Source organism: Prionailurus viverrinus, chromosome D1, assembly GCF_022837055.1.
Source record: "Prionailurus viverrinus isolate Anna chromosome D1, UM_Priviv_1.0, whole genome shotgun sequence".
NCBI lineage: Eukaryota > Metazoa > Chordata > Mammalia > Carnivora > Felidae > Prionailurus > Prionailurus viverrinus.
The window spans coordinates 4759766-4776384 of NC_062570.1; the positions used below are offsets into that span (position 1 = coordinate 4759766).

General features: G+C 39.2%; 1 long non-coding RNA gene across 1 annotated transcript; it reads left to right on the forward strand.

The window, feature by feature from the left end:
* The first annotated feature begins 14558 nt into the window (after positions 1–14558).
* Positions 14559–15624, forward strand: LOC125146984 (uncharacterized). Its single transcript, XR_007144952.1, has 3 exons — positions 14559–14821; positions 15263–15379; positions 15487–15624. It is a non-coding gene; the product is annotated as an uncharacterized LOC125146984 (long non-coding RNA).
* Positions 15625–16619: the final 995 nt, after the last annotated feature.

Here is a 16619-nt window from a genome sequence, read left to right on the forward strand (position 1 = left end):
TTCCAACACTATGTTAAGCAAGAGTGGAGAGAGTGGACATCCCTGTCCTGTTCCTGATCTCAGGGGAAAGCTCTCCGTTTTTCCCCACTGAGGATGATATTAGCTGTGGGCTTCTCATCTATGGCCCTTATGATGTTTAAGTATGTTCCTTCCATCCCAGCTTTCCTGAGGGTTTTTATTTAGAAAGGATGCTGTATTTTGTTATATGCTTTTTCTGCATCTATTGACTGGACCATATGGTTCTGATCTTTTATTTTATTAATGTGATGAATCAAATTGATTTATTTGTGAATATTGAACCAGCCCTGCAGCCCAGGAATGAATCCCGCTTGATCATGGTGAATAATTCTTTGTATGTGTCGTTGAATTTGATTTGCTAGTATCTTGTTGAGTATTTTTACTCATGTAAAAATTTATTCATGTTCATCAGGGATATTGGCCTGTAGTTCTGCTTTTTTGTGGGGACCCTGTCTGGTTTGGGAATGAAAGTAATGCTGGATTCATAGAATGATTCCACAAGTTTTCCTTTCATTTCTATATTTTTGGGACAGCTTGAGAAGGATTGATATTAACTCTGCTTTAAATGTCTGGTAGAATTCCCCAGGGAAGCCATGTGGTCCAGGACTCTTATTTGTTGGGAGATTTTTGATAACTGATTAACTTCTTTACTAGTTATGGGTTTGTTCAAATGTTCTGTTTCTTCCCATTTGAGTTTTGGTAGTATGTGGGTGTTTACGAATTTGTCCATTTCTTCCAGGTTGTCCAGTTTGTTGGCATAGAATTTTTCATAGTATTCTCTGATAATTGCTTGTATTTCTGAGGGATTGGTTGCAATAAATCTCTTGTGATTTTATCTACTTGGATCCTCTCCCTTTTCTTTTTGAGAAGTCTGGCTGGAGGTTTATCAGTTTATTTTTTCAAAAAACCAACTCTTAGTTTCATTGATCTGTTCCACTGTTTTTTTGGGGGGGTTCTGTATTGTTTGTTTCTGCTCTGCTCTTCATTATTCCTTTTCTTCTGCTGGGTTTGGGGTTTCTTTGCTGTTCTGCATCTAGTTCCTTTAGATGTGCTGTTAGATTTTGTACTTGGGATTTTTCTTGTTTTTTTGAAATAGGCTTGGATTTCAATGTATTTTCCTCTTAGGACTGCCTTTGCTGCATCCCAAAGCGTTTGGATTGTTGTGTTTTCATTTTCACTTGTTTCCATAGATTTTTAAATTTCTTCTTTAATTGCCTGGTTCACCCATTTGTTCTTTAGTAGGATGTTCTTTAACCTCCATGCATTTGGAGGGTTTCCAAACATTTTCCTGTGATTAATTTCAAGTTTCATAGCATTGTGATCTGAAAGTGTGCATGGTATGGTCTCAATTCTTTTATATTTATTGAGGGCTGTTTTGTGACCCAGTATATGACCTATCTTGGAGAATGTTCCCTGTGCACTTGAGAAGAATGTGTATTCTGCTGCTGCAGGATGAAAAGTTCTAAATATATCTCTCAAGTCAATCTGGTCCAGTGTATCATTCAGGGCCATTTTTCTTTATTGATTTTCTGTCTATATGATCTGTCCATTGTTGTAAGTGGAGTGTTAAAGCCCCTGCAGTTACCACATTCATACCAATAAGGTTGCTTATGTTTTTGATTAAGTGTTTCGTATATTTGGGTGCCTCTGAATTCGGTGCATAGACGTTTGTAATTGTTAGCTCTTGTTGATGGAGAGACCTTGTAATTATTACCTAATGCCCTTCTTCATCTCTCGTTACAGCTTTTAGTTTAAAATCTAGTTTGTCTAATTTAAGTGTGGCTACTCCAGCTTTCCTTTTACTTCCAGTAGCATGGTAGATGGTTCTTCATCCCCTCTGTTTCAGTCTGAAGGTGTCCTCAGGTCTAAAATGGGTCTCTTGTAGGCAGCAAATAGATGGGTCTTGTGTTGTTTTTTTTTTTTTAATCCGTTCTAATACCCTATGTCCTTTGATTGGAGCATTTAGTTCATTTGCATTCAGTGTTATTATTGAAAGATATGGGTTTACAGTCATTGTATTATCTGTAGGTTTCATGCTTGTAGTGATGTCTCTTGTCCTTTGTGGTCATTGTACCATTTTACTCACAGAGTGCCCTTTAGGATCTCTTGTAGGGCTGGTTTATTGGTGATGAATTTCTTCAGTTTTTGTTTGTTTGGGAAAACCTTGATCTCTCCTTCTATTCTGAATGACAGGCTTGCTGGATAAAGGATTCTTGGCCGCATATTTTTCCTGTTAATCACATTGACACTCTCCTGCCACTCCTTTCTGACCTGCCAAGTTTCAGTAGATAGGTCAGCTACTTTCCTTATGTGTCTACCCTTATATGTTAAGCCCCATGTATCCCGAGCTGCTTTCAGACATCTCTCTTTATCTTTGTATTTTGCCAGTTTCACTATGATATGTCCTGCAGAAGATCGATGCAAGTTACATCTGAAGGGAATTCTCTGTGCCTCCTGGATTTCAATGTTTGTTTCCTTCCCCAGGTTGGGGAAGTTCTCAGCTATGATTTGTTCAAATATACCATTGGCCCCTTTCTCTCTCTTCTTCTGGAACTCCTTTATCATATGGATATTGTTCCATTTTATCACTTAGTTCTCTAAATCTAATTGGATCACTTAGTTCTCTAAATCTCCCCTCATGATCCAGAATTTTTTTAATCTCTCTTTTCCTCAGTTTCCTCTTTTTCCATAATTTTATCTTCTAATTCACCTATTCTCCCCTCTGCCTCTTCATTCCTCGCTGTGACCACCTCTATTTTATTTTGTACCTCATTTATAGCATGTTTTAATTCATCATTACTATTTTTTAGTTCCTTGATCTCTGCAGCAATAGATTCTCTGACTTCTTCTATGCTTTTCTCAAGCCCAGCCATTAATCTTACGAGTATTATTCTAAATTCTTGTGCAGTTATATTGGGTATATCTGTTTTGATTGATTGTTTAGCTGTCATTTCATCGTGGAATTTCTTTTGAGGAGAACTCTTCTGTTTCATCATTTTGGCTAGTTTTCTTTTATGTGTTTTAAAAGGCTGTTATGTGCCCTGCACCTGTGAGCACTTCTAGATTAAAGAGGGGCCACACACTGTCCAGGGCCTGGCCCTTTAGGAGATGTTTTTTGGAGAGCGTTGCTTGCTCTTTGTTGTTGTGACCTTGGGTACTTTATATCCCAACTTGTAGTGATGTTTTGGACCCTCCACCAGGTGTGTTTTGATCATTGAAGTAGCCCTGGAAAGGAAAACCAACAGATGAACAAACAAAAAACAAACAGAACACAAAAACACACAAACAAACCAAAAAAACCTAAAACAAAAAAACGGAAACATCAGCTATAAGTAAACCACAGGGTGGAGGTGGTGCTGATAAAAGAGGCCTTATCCCATACAAAGAGAGACAAGATAGGGGCGGGGAAAAGAAAGAATAAAAATGGACCAGAGAAACTATACAGCTTAATCTAGAGAGAGAGAAAGGAAAATAAAAAAGAAGGTGGGGAAGAATGAAAGAAGATAAAGTTGTGCAGACAGAGAAACTATAAGGCTTAATCCAAAGAGAGAGAATGGAGAATAAAGTAGGAGTTTTGGAACATGTATCAAGAAAATGGATTAAATATGTCTACTTAAACAAACCAACAACCAGAGTGACCAGAATAGAGGAGGGAAGAGATGAGAAGGAGAAAAGGAAGGAAGAATGTATCTATATAATCAGAAATGTCTGAGAATTAAACCAGGCAATGTAGCAGCACAGGTCTGGAGGAGGGGGCATCCACTGTGGGTCCTATCTGATCCCTGTGGCCCCATCTTGGTGGTTGTGGAGAGAAAAATGGCGACCCACCCCCCCCCCCCCCGCCCCCGCCATCTCTCCTCCACAGACCACTCTGTTCAAGCTGTCCTCACTGTGCCATGGATACAAATGAGGCAGTTTGTCTTGCTCCCCCAACTCCCGTGCCTGGCACTTGGCTGGGATTCAGACTCGCTCCACAGCCCCAATACTGGGGAAGCATTTCTCCACACCACCTGATATGTAGTCCCTGGCTGGCGGGTGCAGGCAGGCTTTGTCTTGTCCCGCAGGACTCCAGGGAGGGGATCACTTTCTCCTAGTGCAGACTGCGCCCCTGACCTAGCCCCCGAGCCTGGGGCTGGCTCCCCTTCTCCCCACATTCCTGATATGAGCAGCTGGCCCCAGTCCGCAGCAAGCCCCGCAGTTAGAGATTGGATCTTTCTCCGTCCTGGTCTGACGTTTTTCTCTTGTCCAGATACAGTCCTATGCTTCCACAGCCACTCTTTCTCTTCCCTTTGTCTCTCTGAAGAAGCAGATCCCTCCCTCTGTTCATTTCATCTCTCCAAGTTCACAATCATGCACCTATGGCCTGTCAGGTTGTCCCGGTGGGTCCCTGGAAGCGTGACTATCTCTTTTCCTCCTGGACTCATGGGATTCAAAGTCCTTTGGCTTCAACACTTCTTTGGGAGAAGAGTGAAATTTGGATCCCCCTATTTCTCCTCCATGTTGGCCCCTCCCCTCAGGTGTTAACTCTTTAAATGGTTGAAAGGATTCAGCTCTGAAGCCATTGGATCCTGGCCTTTTGTTTGTTGGGAGTTTTTTGATTACTGGTTGAATTTGATTGCTATTCATCATTCTGTTCAAACTTTCTATTTCTTTCAGGTTCGCTTTTGGATGTGATGTTTCTAAGAATTGATGCATCCATTTGGTTGGTATATATTTTTTCATGATATTCTGTTATAATCCTTTGTATTTCTGTGATGTCTGTCATTATTTATCGTCTTTCATTTCTGCTTTTAGTTTAGTCCTCTTTTTGGGGGGAGGGGGATGAGTATAGCTAAAGGTGCATCAATTTTGCTTATTCTTTGAAACTATGAGCTTCTGGTTTCATTGAAGGCTTCTGCTGTCTTTGGGGTTTGTTGGTTTTCTTTTTTAACTATGTTATGTGTAAGGTTAGGTGGTTTATTTGAGATTTTTCTTCTTGAAGGCGGCCTGGATTGTTGTAATCGTCCCTCTTAGATCTTTCCTGGCATCCCAAGGATTTTTGACCCTGGTGTTTCTTTTCTCATTTGTCTCCCTATATTTTTAGATTTCCTCTTTGATTTCTTGGTTAATCCATTCATTGCTTAGGAGCATGTTATTTATCCTGCATTTCCTGATTCTTTTCCTGTGATTGATTTCCGGTTTCCTGCCATTGTGGTCAGAAAAGATGCATGAGATGCATTCATCTTTTTGAATTTGTTGAGACTTGTTTTGTAGCCTAACATGTGATCTCTTCTGGAGAATGTTCCATGTGCACCTGACAAGAATGTGTATTTTGCTGTTTTGGGATAGAATGTTTGGAAGATAATTATTAGATCCATCTAGTCCAATGTGTCATACAAAGCCACTGTTTCCTTTTTGATTTTCTGATTGGATGATCTGTCCATTGTTGTAAGGTGGTGTTAAAATCCTATACTAATATTGTATTGCTGTGAATTTCTTCTTTTGTGTCTGTTGTTAGCTGCGTTATATTTCAGTGCTCCCATGTTGGTTGCATGAATACTCATAATTGGTATGTCTTCTTGTAGATTGTTCCCATTATCGCTATGTAGGGTTCTTGGTCTCCTGATGTAGTCTTTGTTTGAAAGTCTATTTTGCCTGATTGGAGTATTGCTACCCCACCTTTCTTTTCACTTCCATTCGCATGATAAATGTGTTTCCATCTTATCACTTTCAATCTGCATGTGTCTCTAGTTCTGGAATGAGACTCTTGTAGGCAGCACATAGGTGGGTCTTGCTTTCTTCATCCATTAAGGCACCCTGTGTGTTTTGATTGGAGCATTTAGTCTACTTATATTCAAAGCTATTATTTATTTTAGTCTATTTTATTTGCTGAATAGTTAACATGCAGTGTTCTGTTAGTTTCAGGTGTTAGTTTCAGCAATTTTCTACATCACCAATGCACATCACAATAAGTCCACTCCTTAATCCCCAACTGTGATTCCACCCACCCCCCACCCCACCCCCTCTGGTAACCATCAGTTCTCAATAATTAAGAGTCTGTTTCAAGGCTCGTCTCTCTTCTCTCTTTCCTTCAGTCGTTTGTTTCTTAAATGCCACATGTGAGTGAAGTCATATGGTATTTGTCTTTCTCTGATTGATTTCACTTAGAAGTATACTCTGTAGCTCCATTCATGTCATTGCAAATGGGGATATTTCATTCTTTTTTATGGCTGATAGGATTCAATTGTACATATATATTCCATACATATTCCAGGTATGTAAGTATTCATCTATCTAGGGACACTTGTGCTCTTGCATAATTTGTCTTGTAAATATTGCTGCCTAAACATGGGGTGCATGTATCCCTTTGAAAGAGTGTTTTTGTATTTTGGGGGTAAATACTCAGTAGTGCTGTTGCTGGATCATTGGGTAGTTCCATTTTTTACCTTGTGGAGGAACCTCCATAGTGTTACCACAGTGTGGTAGCAGTTGGCATTCCCGCCAACAGTGCACAAGCGCTCCTTTTCCTGCACAACCTATTCTACCCTTGTTGCTTCTGTTGTTGATTGTAGCCATTCTGACAGGTATGAATTGATGTCTCCTTGTACTTTTGATTTGCATTTCCCTGATGAGGGGAGATGTTGAGCATCTTTTCATGTGTCTGTTGGCCATCTCTCTCTTCCTTGGAGAGAGATCTGTTCATTTCTTTTGCTCATTTTTTAATTGGATATTTTTGTGTGGGTTGATTTGCTTAAATTCTTTATATATGTGGGATACTAACCCTGTTTTGGATATGTCATTTGCAAATATCTTCCCCCATTCAGTATGTTTTCCTTAAGTTTTGTTGGTTGTTTCTTTTACTTGATTGTTTCTTTTGCTATGCAGAAGCTTTATATTTTGATGAAATCCCAACAGTTTATTTTTGCTTTTATTTCCCTTGCTTCAGGGGACATATCTAGAAACATGTTACTATGGTAGTTACCAGAGATATTACTGCCTGTTTTCTGTTCTGGGATTTTTATGGATTCATGTATCACGTCAGGTCCTTAATCCATTTTGAATTTACTTTTGTGTATAGTGTAAGAAAGCAGTCCAATTTTATTCTTTTGTTTATAGCTGACCAGTTTTTCCAGCACCATTTGTTGAAGAGCCTGATTTTTCCCATTGTATATTCCTTCCTGCTTTGTTGAAGATGAATTGAACATAAAATTGTAGGTTTATGGGGCGACTGGGTGGCTCAGTCAGTTGAGTGTCCTACTTCAGCTCAGGTCATGATCTTGTAGCTCGTGGGTTCGAGCCCCATGACAGGCTCTGTGCTGGCAGCTTGGAGCCTGGAGCCTACTTCAGATTCTGTGTCTCCCTGTCTCTCTGCCCCTAACCCACTCGCATTCTGTCTCTGTCTCTCTCAAAAATAAATAAACATTAAAAATTTTTTAAAAAATAATTGTAGGTTTATTTCTGAATATTTTATTCTGTTCCCTCAACGTATGTATTTATTTTTGTGTCAGGACTGTACTGTTTTACTATCTACTGCTTTGGACCAGAACTTGAAGTCTTGAATTGCGATCCCTCCAGCTTTGCTTTTGTTTTCCAAAGCTTCTTTGGTAATTTGGGATCTTTGCTGGTTCCAAATATATTGTTAGGATTTTTGTTTTAGTTGTGTGAAAAAACGCAGTTGGTACTTTGATAGGGATTGCATTAAATCTGTAGATTGCTTTTTGGTAGTGTAGACATTTCAAAAATATTGGTTCTTTCTTTTATATTTATTAAATTTTTTTTATGTTTATTTTTGAGAGAGAGAGAGGGGAATAAAGCATGAGTTGGGGAGGGGCAGGAAGAGATGGAAGCATAGAATCCCAGGCAGGTTCCAGGCTCTGTCAGCACATGGCCTGACGTGGGGCTCGAATGCACGAACTGTGAGATCATGACCCAAGCTGAAGTTGGACACTTAACCCACTGAGCCAGCCAGGTGCCCCTTTTCTTTTTTGTTACATTTTTTTTTAACATTTTATTTATTTTTGAGAGAGAGAGAGAGAGAGAGAGAGAGAGAGAGAGAGAGACAGAGCATGAATGGGTGAGGGTCAGAGAGAGAGGGAGACACAGAATCCCAAGCCAGCTTCAGGCTCTGAGCTGTCACTACAGAGCCTGAAGCGGACCTCGAACCCATGAACACGAGATCATGAACTGAGCTGAATTCAGATGCTTAACTGGCTGAGACACCCAGGCTCCCCTGGTTCCTTCTGTGCATGAGCATGGAGTGGCTTTCCATTTATTTATGTTGTCTTCAATTTCTTTCATCAGTGTTTCGAGGTCAGAGTAAAGGCCTTGCACTTATTTGCTTAGGTTTATTCCTAGGTAACTTATTATTTTTTGTGTGTAAATGTAATTGGGATTGTTTCCTTAATTTTCTTTTTATTGCTTTATTATTATTTTATACAAATGATACTGATTTCTGCACATTGATTTTCTGTCCTGCGACATTACTAAATTCAGGTTTCAGTTCTGGTAGCTTTTTGGTGGAGTCTATTGGATTTTCTGTATGGAGTATCATGTCATCTGCATGTAGTGAAATTGTACTTCTTCCTTCCCAATGTGAATGCCTTTCATTTCTTTTTGTTGGCTAAGTGCTGTGACTAGGGCTGCCAGTACCTATGTTGAATAGAAGTGATAAGAGTGGAGATCTTTACTTTTTACTGACCTTGGACGAAAGCTCTCCGTTTTCTCCACTGAGTACGATGCCTGCTGTGGGCTTACATAGATAGACTATATTAAGCTGAGGTATGTTCCCTCTAAACCTGCTTTTAGAGGGCTTTTATTATGAATGGGAGTTGTACTTTGTCAAATAATTTTTCTGTGTCTGTAGAAATGATATGTATTTTATCCTTTCAATTATTACTTTGATATAGCAGGTTGATTGATTTTCGAATATGGAACTACCCTTGCATTCTGGAAGATATCCCACTTTATGCTGGTGGACTATTTTTTGAATGTGTTGTTGGATTCTGTTTGCTAAATCTTGGTTGAGGACTTTTGCATCTGTGTGCATGAACGATATGGACCTGTAGTTTTGTTTTTTTGTGGTATCTTTATCTGGTTTTGGTATCAGGGTAATGCTGGCCTCATAGAATTAATTTTTGGGTATTTTCCTTCCTGTTCTGTTTTCTGGAATAGTTTGACAAGTATAGGCATCAACTTTTCTTCAGATGTTGATAGAATGTGCTTGTGAAGTCCTCCGGTCCTGGACGTTTGTCTGTTAGGCAATTTTTGATTACCGAGTCTCTCTCCTTGCTAGAAAACAATCTGTTCAAATTTTCAGTTTCATCCTGCTTCAGTTTTGGTAGGTTACATGTTGCTAGGAATTGATCCGTATATTCCAATTTGTCCAGCTTGTTGGCATATAGTTTTTCATAATATTCTCTTACAGTTTTTTGTATTTCTGTGGTGTTGGTTGTTCTTCTCTGTCATTGTTATTTATATGCGTCATTTCTGTTTTCTGATTAGTCTGGCTAGGGGTTATCAATTTTATTGATCTTTTCATGGAAGCAGCTCCTAATTTCATTTACCTTGTTCTGTAGTTTTAATTTCTAATCATTTATTTCTCCTCTGCTTTTAATTATTTTCTTCATTCTTCTGTTTGGGGGTTTTGTTTGTTGTCCTTTCTCTAACTTTTATTGTTATAAGGTTATAGAGTTTACTTCAGGTTCTTTTTTTTTTTCCCCTGAGGCAGATCTGTATTGCTATGAACTTCCCTGTTAGAACCACTTTTCCTGCTTTACAAAAGTTTGAATTGTTGTGTTTTCATTTTCATTTGTTTCCATGTTTTTTGGATTTCTTCTTTGATTTCTTACTTGACCCGTTGATTGTTTAGGAGCATGTTATTTAACTTCCATGTTTTTGTGCTTTTTCCAGATTTTTTTTTTTCTTTTTGTAGACTTCTACTTTCATAGCATTGTGGTCTGAAAAGACACACGGTATGAGTTCGATCTGCCTGAATTTATTTTGGCTTGTTTTATGACCTAATATTTTATCTAGTGTGGGGAATGTTGCATGTGCGCCTGGAAAGAATGTGTCTTGTGCTATTTTAGGATGGAATGTCCTAAGTCTATCGGTTAAGTCCATCTGGTCTACTCCGTTATTCAAAAAGTCACTACTTCCTTGTTAATTTTCTGATTGAATGATCTCTCCATTGATGTCATTGGATGTTAAAATGCCCTATTATGATTGTATTACTATCAGTTCCTTTACTTTTGTTTTTGACTGTTTTGTGTATTTGGATGCTCTCATTGAGCGCATATATGTTTACAATTGTTCTATCTTTTTGTTGATTGTACCTTTTATTATTATAGTGTCCTTCTTTGTCTCTTGTTACAGTTTTATTTTTAAATCTATTTTGTCTGATGTAGGTATTGCTACTGCCGTTTTCTTTTGATACTTTATTTCTATAATTAGTCTCTTGTCGGTAGAAGATAGATGGATCCTATATTTTTATTCATTCTTTCACCCAGTGCCTTTTACTATTAAGAGAGAGAGCATAGGTGTGGGAGGGCGGGGTGAGGGGAGTGGGGGGAGAGAGAAAGAATGAGAAATGAATCTTAAGCAAGTTGTATGCTCAGTGCACAGCCCAACATGGGGCTCAATCCCATGATCCTGGGATCATAGCCTGAGCTGAAATCAGTAGTTGAAATCTCCAGTGATTGAGCCATCCAGGGGCCCCTATCTGTCACCCACTGCCTTTGATTTGAGCATTTATTCTGTTTCCATTCAAATCAATAGACATGTACTTGTTGTCATTTTATTACTTGATTTTGGTTGTTTATGAATCTTTCTGATCCTTTCTTCTCTTTCTCTTTTTTATGGTTTGTTGGGTTTCTTTAGTAGCACATTTGAAATTGCTTGTCTTTATTCTCTGCATATGTATTAGTGGTGTTTGATTTGTGCTTATTGTTAGGTTTGTAACCTAACCACTTGTGCATATAGAAGTCTATATTAAGTTCATAGTTAAGTTTGAACCAGTTCTTTACTCCTCTCCTCCCAGTGTTGTAGATATGTAGTATCATGTTTCAAAACATTTTATATCATAAATACCTTGACTGATGTTTGATGGAAATACTCATTTTCATTGCTTTTGCGTTTTGCACTTTAATACTGTCACTTTAGGTGTTTATTTTCCACTCAAAGAGTCCCCTTTAACATTTCTTGCTGGGGCGGTTTGTTGTTTGTGAACTCACTTCATTTTTATTTGGGAAACTCTTGATCTCTCCTTCTATCTGAATGATAGTGTGCTGGATAAAGTCTCCTTGGCTGCAGATGTTTTCCATTCAGTACCTTTAACATACCATGCTGCTCACTTATGGTTTCAAAGTTTCTTCTGAAAAACATCCAGTGATAACCTTCTGGGGTTTCCCTTGTAGGTAACTGTTGTCTTGTGTTTTCCTGTTGTTAAAATTTTTCTTTATCAAGACATTTTGGGTTTTAATTACTCTATGACTTGGTGTGGATGTGCTTCTGCTGAATATATTGGGGGTTCTTTGTGCCTCCTGCTTCTGAATCTGTTTCCTTCCCCGATTTAAGGAAGTTTTCATCTATTGCATCTTCAAATAAATTTTCTGGTTCTTTTTCTCAGAGTTCTGAGAATGAGAGATAGGTCAGGAAAGACCTATTGAAGGTTCTCTGATGAGTCACTGGACTTACATGCATGGAGGATAGATTTGGGACTCAAATGAACAACCTAACTTTAACTTCAAAGAACTAGAAAAAGACAACAATCTAAGTCCAGTGTTCTCAGATGGGAGAAAGTAATACATATGAGAGTGGAAACAAATGAAACTGAGACCATGAAATGAATAGAAAATATGAAGAAGACCAACAGTGGGTTTTTTGAAAAGTTAAACAAAATTGACAAGACTGTACATAGACTATGCTAAGACAGAGAGAGGACCCAGATCAAAAGAATTATAAATAAAAGAGAAGACATTACATCTGATATCACAGAAACATAAAGGAGACAAAGAGGCGACTATGGCCAAATTAGATGCCAGCAAACCGCCTACCTAGAAGAAATGGATAGGTTCTGAGAAACACACAACCTACCAAGACTGTATCAGGAAGAAATAGAAGGTTTTCACAGACCAATTAAAGGAAGACTGTATCAATACCAGAAGATAACTAATGCAAGTAATTTGAATCAGTCATTGAAAATCTCCCAGTGAAGAAAAGCCCAGGAGGAGGTGGATTCACTGTTCACCAAACGTTTGTAGAAGAAGCTAACAGCAGTCGTCTCACCGATTAAAGAGGGATGAACACCACCAAACTCATTTCATGAGATTGGAATTGCCCTGTTAGGAAGCCAGTAAAGGATACTACCTGAACAGAAAACTATAGGCTGGTATCCCCGTGATGAATATAGATGAAAATTTTCCAATAATATACAGGCAAACCAAATTCAGCAGCACATTAAAAGGATCATTGACCGTGATGAAGGACTTTTTCCCTGTAAAGGAAGGATGTCTCAGAAATGCAAATCAATAAATGTGACCCCTCACATAAATGAATGAAAGAAAAATCAACCAGAAACCAGACTCTTAACTATAAATAGCAAACTGAGGGTTACTGGAAGGGAGGTGGGCAGGGAGATGGGTTAAGGGTGATGGGCTAAGGAGGGCATTAGTAACAAGGAATACCGGGTATTGTATGTTAGTGATGGATGACTAAATTCCATAACCGAAACTAATATTACACTATATGTTAACCAACTAGAATTTAAGTAAAAACTTGAAAAAATAAATACTAAATACACAAATAATTTAAACTACAATAAATAAATAAATTTTAAAAATTGAAAAGAAATCTCATATGACCATGTCAATAGACACAGAAAAAAATCTTGAGAAAATGTGGCATCCATTTGTGCTAAAAACAAACAAACAAACCAAAAACTCTTTAAAAATTCAGTGTAGAAGGAACATAAGGAAGCCCATGTTTCTGAAGCCCACAGCTAACATCATACTCAATAGTGAAATTGTGAAAGATTTTCCTCTAAAATCAGGCACAAGACAAGGATGCCCTATATATGTGAAGTGGATTGGGTGATGCAGGCTTCTGGTTATGGAATGAATAAATCACAGATAGAAGATATAGAATGGGGAACATAGTTAATGGTACTGGAATAGCGATGCATGGTGACGGATAACAGCTACACCTGTGTTAGTGTAGCAGAATGTATACACTTGTCCAATCACTATGTTGTTCATTTGAAACTAGTGTAACATAGTGTGTCAGCTGTTCCCAAATAAAATGATTTTTTAATAAGATAAAAGAATGAAATAAAAAGTATAATATCAAAAAGCCTATTAATATCTAATCAAGAAATGCAGTAAAGTTGCAAAATAGAAAGTCACCATACCAAATTCTGTAGCATTCCTATACACTAACCAGATGATCTAAAAAGAAGTAAATAAAACAATCCCACTTACCAAAGCATCAAAAACAATAAAATATATAGGAATAAGTTTGGTAAAGGAAGTGAAAGATCTCTCTACAGAAAACTATTAAACCTGTGTGGAGAAATGGAAGAAGTTCAACTTGGATGAAAGAAATGGAAGAATACACGTCAGTGAAAAGCCATCCTGTGTCCATCTTTTGAAGGAATTAATATAGATAAAATGCCCATACTACCCAAAGCCATCTAAAGATTCAGTGCAATCTTTATCAAGACTCCAATGCAATTTTTATACAGTTAGAAAAACATATCCTCAAATGTATTTGGAACCCACAAACTTACCCCAAGTTGCCAAAGCAAGAAAGAACAAAACAGGAGGCATCACACTTCTTGATTTCAAGCTGCATTCTAACACTAAAGAAATCAGTTATGTCGCTGGTATAAGGACACACCCAAGACAATGGAACAGAAATTGAGAGCCCAAACCCATGCATGCACAGTCAACTAGTATTTGACAAGGGAGTCAAGAATATACAGTGGAGTAAAGTAGTCTCTTGAATAACTGGTGCTGGGAAAATTGGATATTTATATGTATAAGAATAAAGCTTAGAACCTTATGTTGTTACACCACTCACAAGAATGAACTTGAAATGGATTAAAGATGTAAATGAATTATAGGGAAACCTAATTCTTCCTCATCATTTCAGCTCTTATTATGCCAAGACTGGGCTGTTGAGGTGGTGAAGGGCTGGGTAGAGAGTAGTCCTGGAAATAGAAGCCTGTATGTGTGGAACAGACTTTCTTTAGTAGTCTGGAATTAATTATCCCTCTGATCCTTTAAGACTGGCCACTTCCTTCCCTACATTTGCAGACACAGCTAGTACCATGCATGCTGTCAGTAATGCACTGTGTTGTCTCCTCAAGCTCCTAGAAGCTCTAGGTGGGAGCTGGTGGGAAGGATGGAGTTTTGTGGCACTGATGCTGCCCTGTTGAAACCAGGTGGAGGGGAAGGAGACAGGCACTGTTCCTCCTTCACTGGGGTTTAGCTATGTTAGTGTTGGTGTGGTGTTGGATTTTTCACCTTTTACCCTAACACATCTCAAAAGTTTAATTTCTGTCCTGTAGGTCAACGTGGCTGCCAGAGCATTTCTTCCTTTCCCAGAAGTGCCCTCCATGTTGTACCCTGTGGGCTGCCCTTTATCACCATCCATGGGCTTTGGGCCACCCCCACTTTCTCCAAGCTGGTGACCTCTAGGACCTCACCCTCCACCTCCACCATCTGGGAAGATGATCTGAACAGTAGGAGTTAACTTAGAAAACACGTTTTGTCTTTCTTCTTGTTGAGTCTTTGGAGAAGATGCAGTGATGGTACCACATGGCTTTCAGGTCAGTCTGAGGACGTTGTAATGTTTTTTGTTTCTCAGGACATGCATGAAATGGACAGTCATTTCCACATAGTGAGCTGGGCAACATATGTCTCTCATAGAGAAGGAAAGAGGACTTATACAGGCCGACAAACAGAGCACTCCCTAGAATGTAGCTTGTACAGAGACCATGTGCTGGGCTCTCTGAGGGATGAGACACACCCCTAACTTTATTTATAGCTAGTTGAGACCTGAGCTGTTCACAGCTGCTTGATTCGTTCTAAAAACACCTGAACCAGGGCCCTGTGAACCTTCCTCAAGGGACAGGATCAGATCTCCCTCTTGTCCTCAAGGGTCACCCGAGGCACCTGAAAATCCTCTGCCCCCAGTAAGGGACCCAAGAGTGGGAAAGAGTTGAATATAATGAAACATGTGGCAGAAGGTTTGTTTTTCTTCCACAAAGTCTATGCAAGTCAGAATCACCTCCATCCACCTCCAGCCTTTATGAGACGCAGGACATGGTACAGCTCCCATGGGGAACATCAGTTCTGTCTCTACCAAGGATGCAGAGAAATACAAGGTAAATTCTGTTGCCCGTTTCAGTTGTAATGGTTTCTGGAAACTTATCTGGCTTTGTCTGATATTCTATGTCCTCTGGTGTCTTTACTGTTTTTTCATCCTCACAAGCCTCCAGGCTTCTCCAGTTTAAGATCATCATGGTAGCTGGCACCTCTGGAAGCCACAAGTGCGTCGAGGCTGAGGACCACGTGGCTCTCACTTTGTGTTTGTGGAAATAACTTGAGGAGGATCACACGTCACTGTACCCTCAAGTCTTCTGGAGCGGCTGACTCCTTCCGCACCTTCTTTACATGGAGTTATTGTTATTATTTTTATTTTTTCCTATTTCATTGTAGGCGATGAACTTGTTCAGAATGTCTGCGATAAGCCTCGTGACTGGAAAAGATGAAAACTCTTTCCAGCTTTATATTGTGTGCTTTGTGCAGTGCTGAATGTTCTTAGATAAATTTCAGAATTCATTACTGATCCTTCTGTGTTGGTAAATGTGTGATAGAGAATTTCTCGGTTGTCCCCTAGGTGGAACTACTCTGAATTATGAGAAGTGGCACGTGTACTCAAAAATGTACATGGAACTGGGGCGCCTGGGTGGCGCAGTCGGTTAAGCGTCCGACTTCAGCCAGGTCACGATCTCTCGGTCAGGGAGTTCGAGCCCCGCGTCGGGCTCTGGGCTGACAGCTCAGAGCCTGGAGCCTGTTTCCGATTCTGTGTCTCCCTCTCTCTCTGCCCCTCCCCCATTCGTGCTCTGTCTCTCTCTGTCCCAAAAATAAATAAACGTTGAAAAAAAAAAAATTAAAAAAAATAAAAAAAAAATAAAAAAAAAAAAATGTACATGGAACTGCAGTCGTGAAGGTAGAGAATCAGTGATTACTTGCAGGGCCAGTATCTCACAGAGTCCTTCAGTTGTGTTTATATGAGCAAGTTCTCTTGTGTCCCTGGAGCAGTTATAACTGGTACTTTGTCTCACAATACCTTTTGGGAGTTTGACACCTGAAATCGAGACATGTTTCTGTTCATTCTTTTATGTAGAATTTCTACCTCCCTTTTACAATGAGACAGAATAGCTCTGCAACTCATATTGTACTTAAAAGCTGAATTACCTGTGGATTAAGGTAAACATACCTGAGACCAATGAATGTGTACAGGTAATGTGTTTCTCTCCAAAAACACATTTCCAGGCCCCCTGCAGGACTCCAGGAATCCCCGTCTCCTCAGAAGTCTCTGTGGCCTTGCAGAGAAGATGC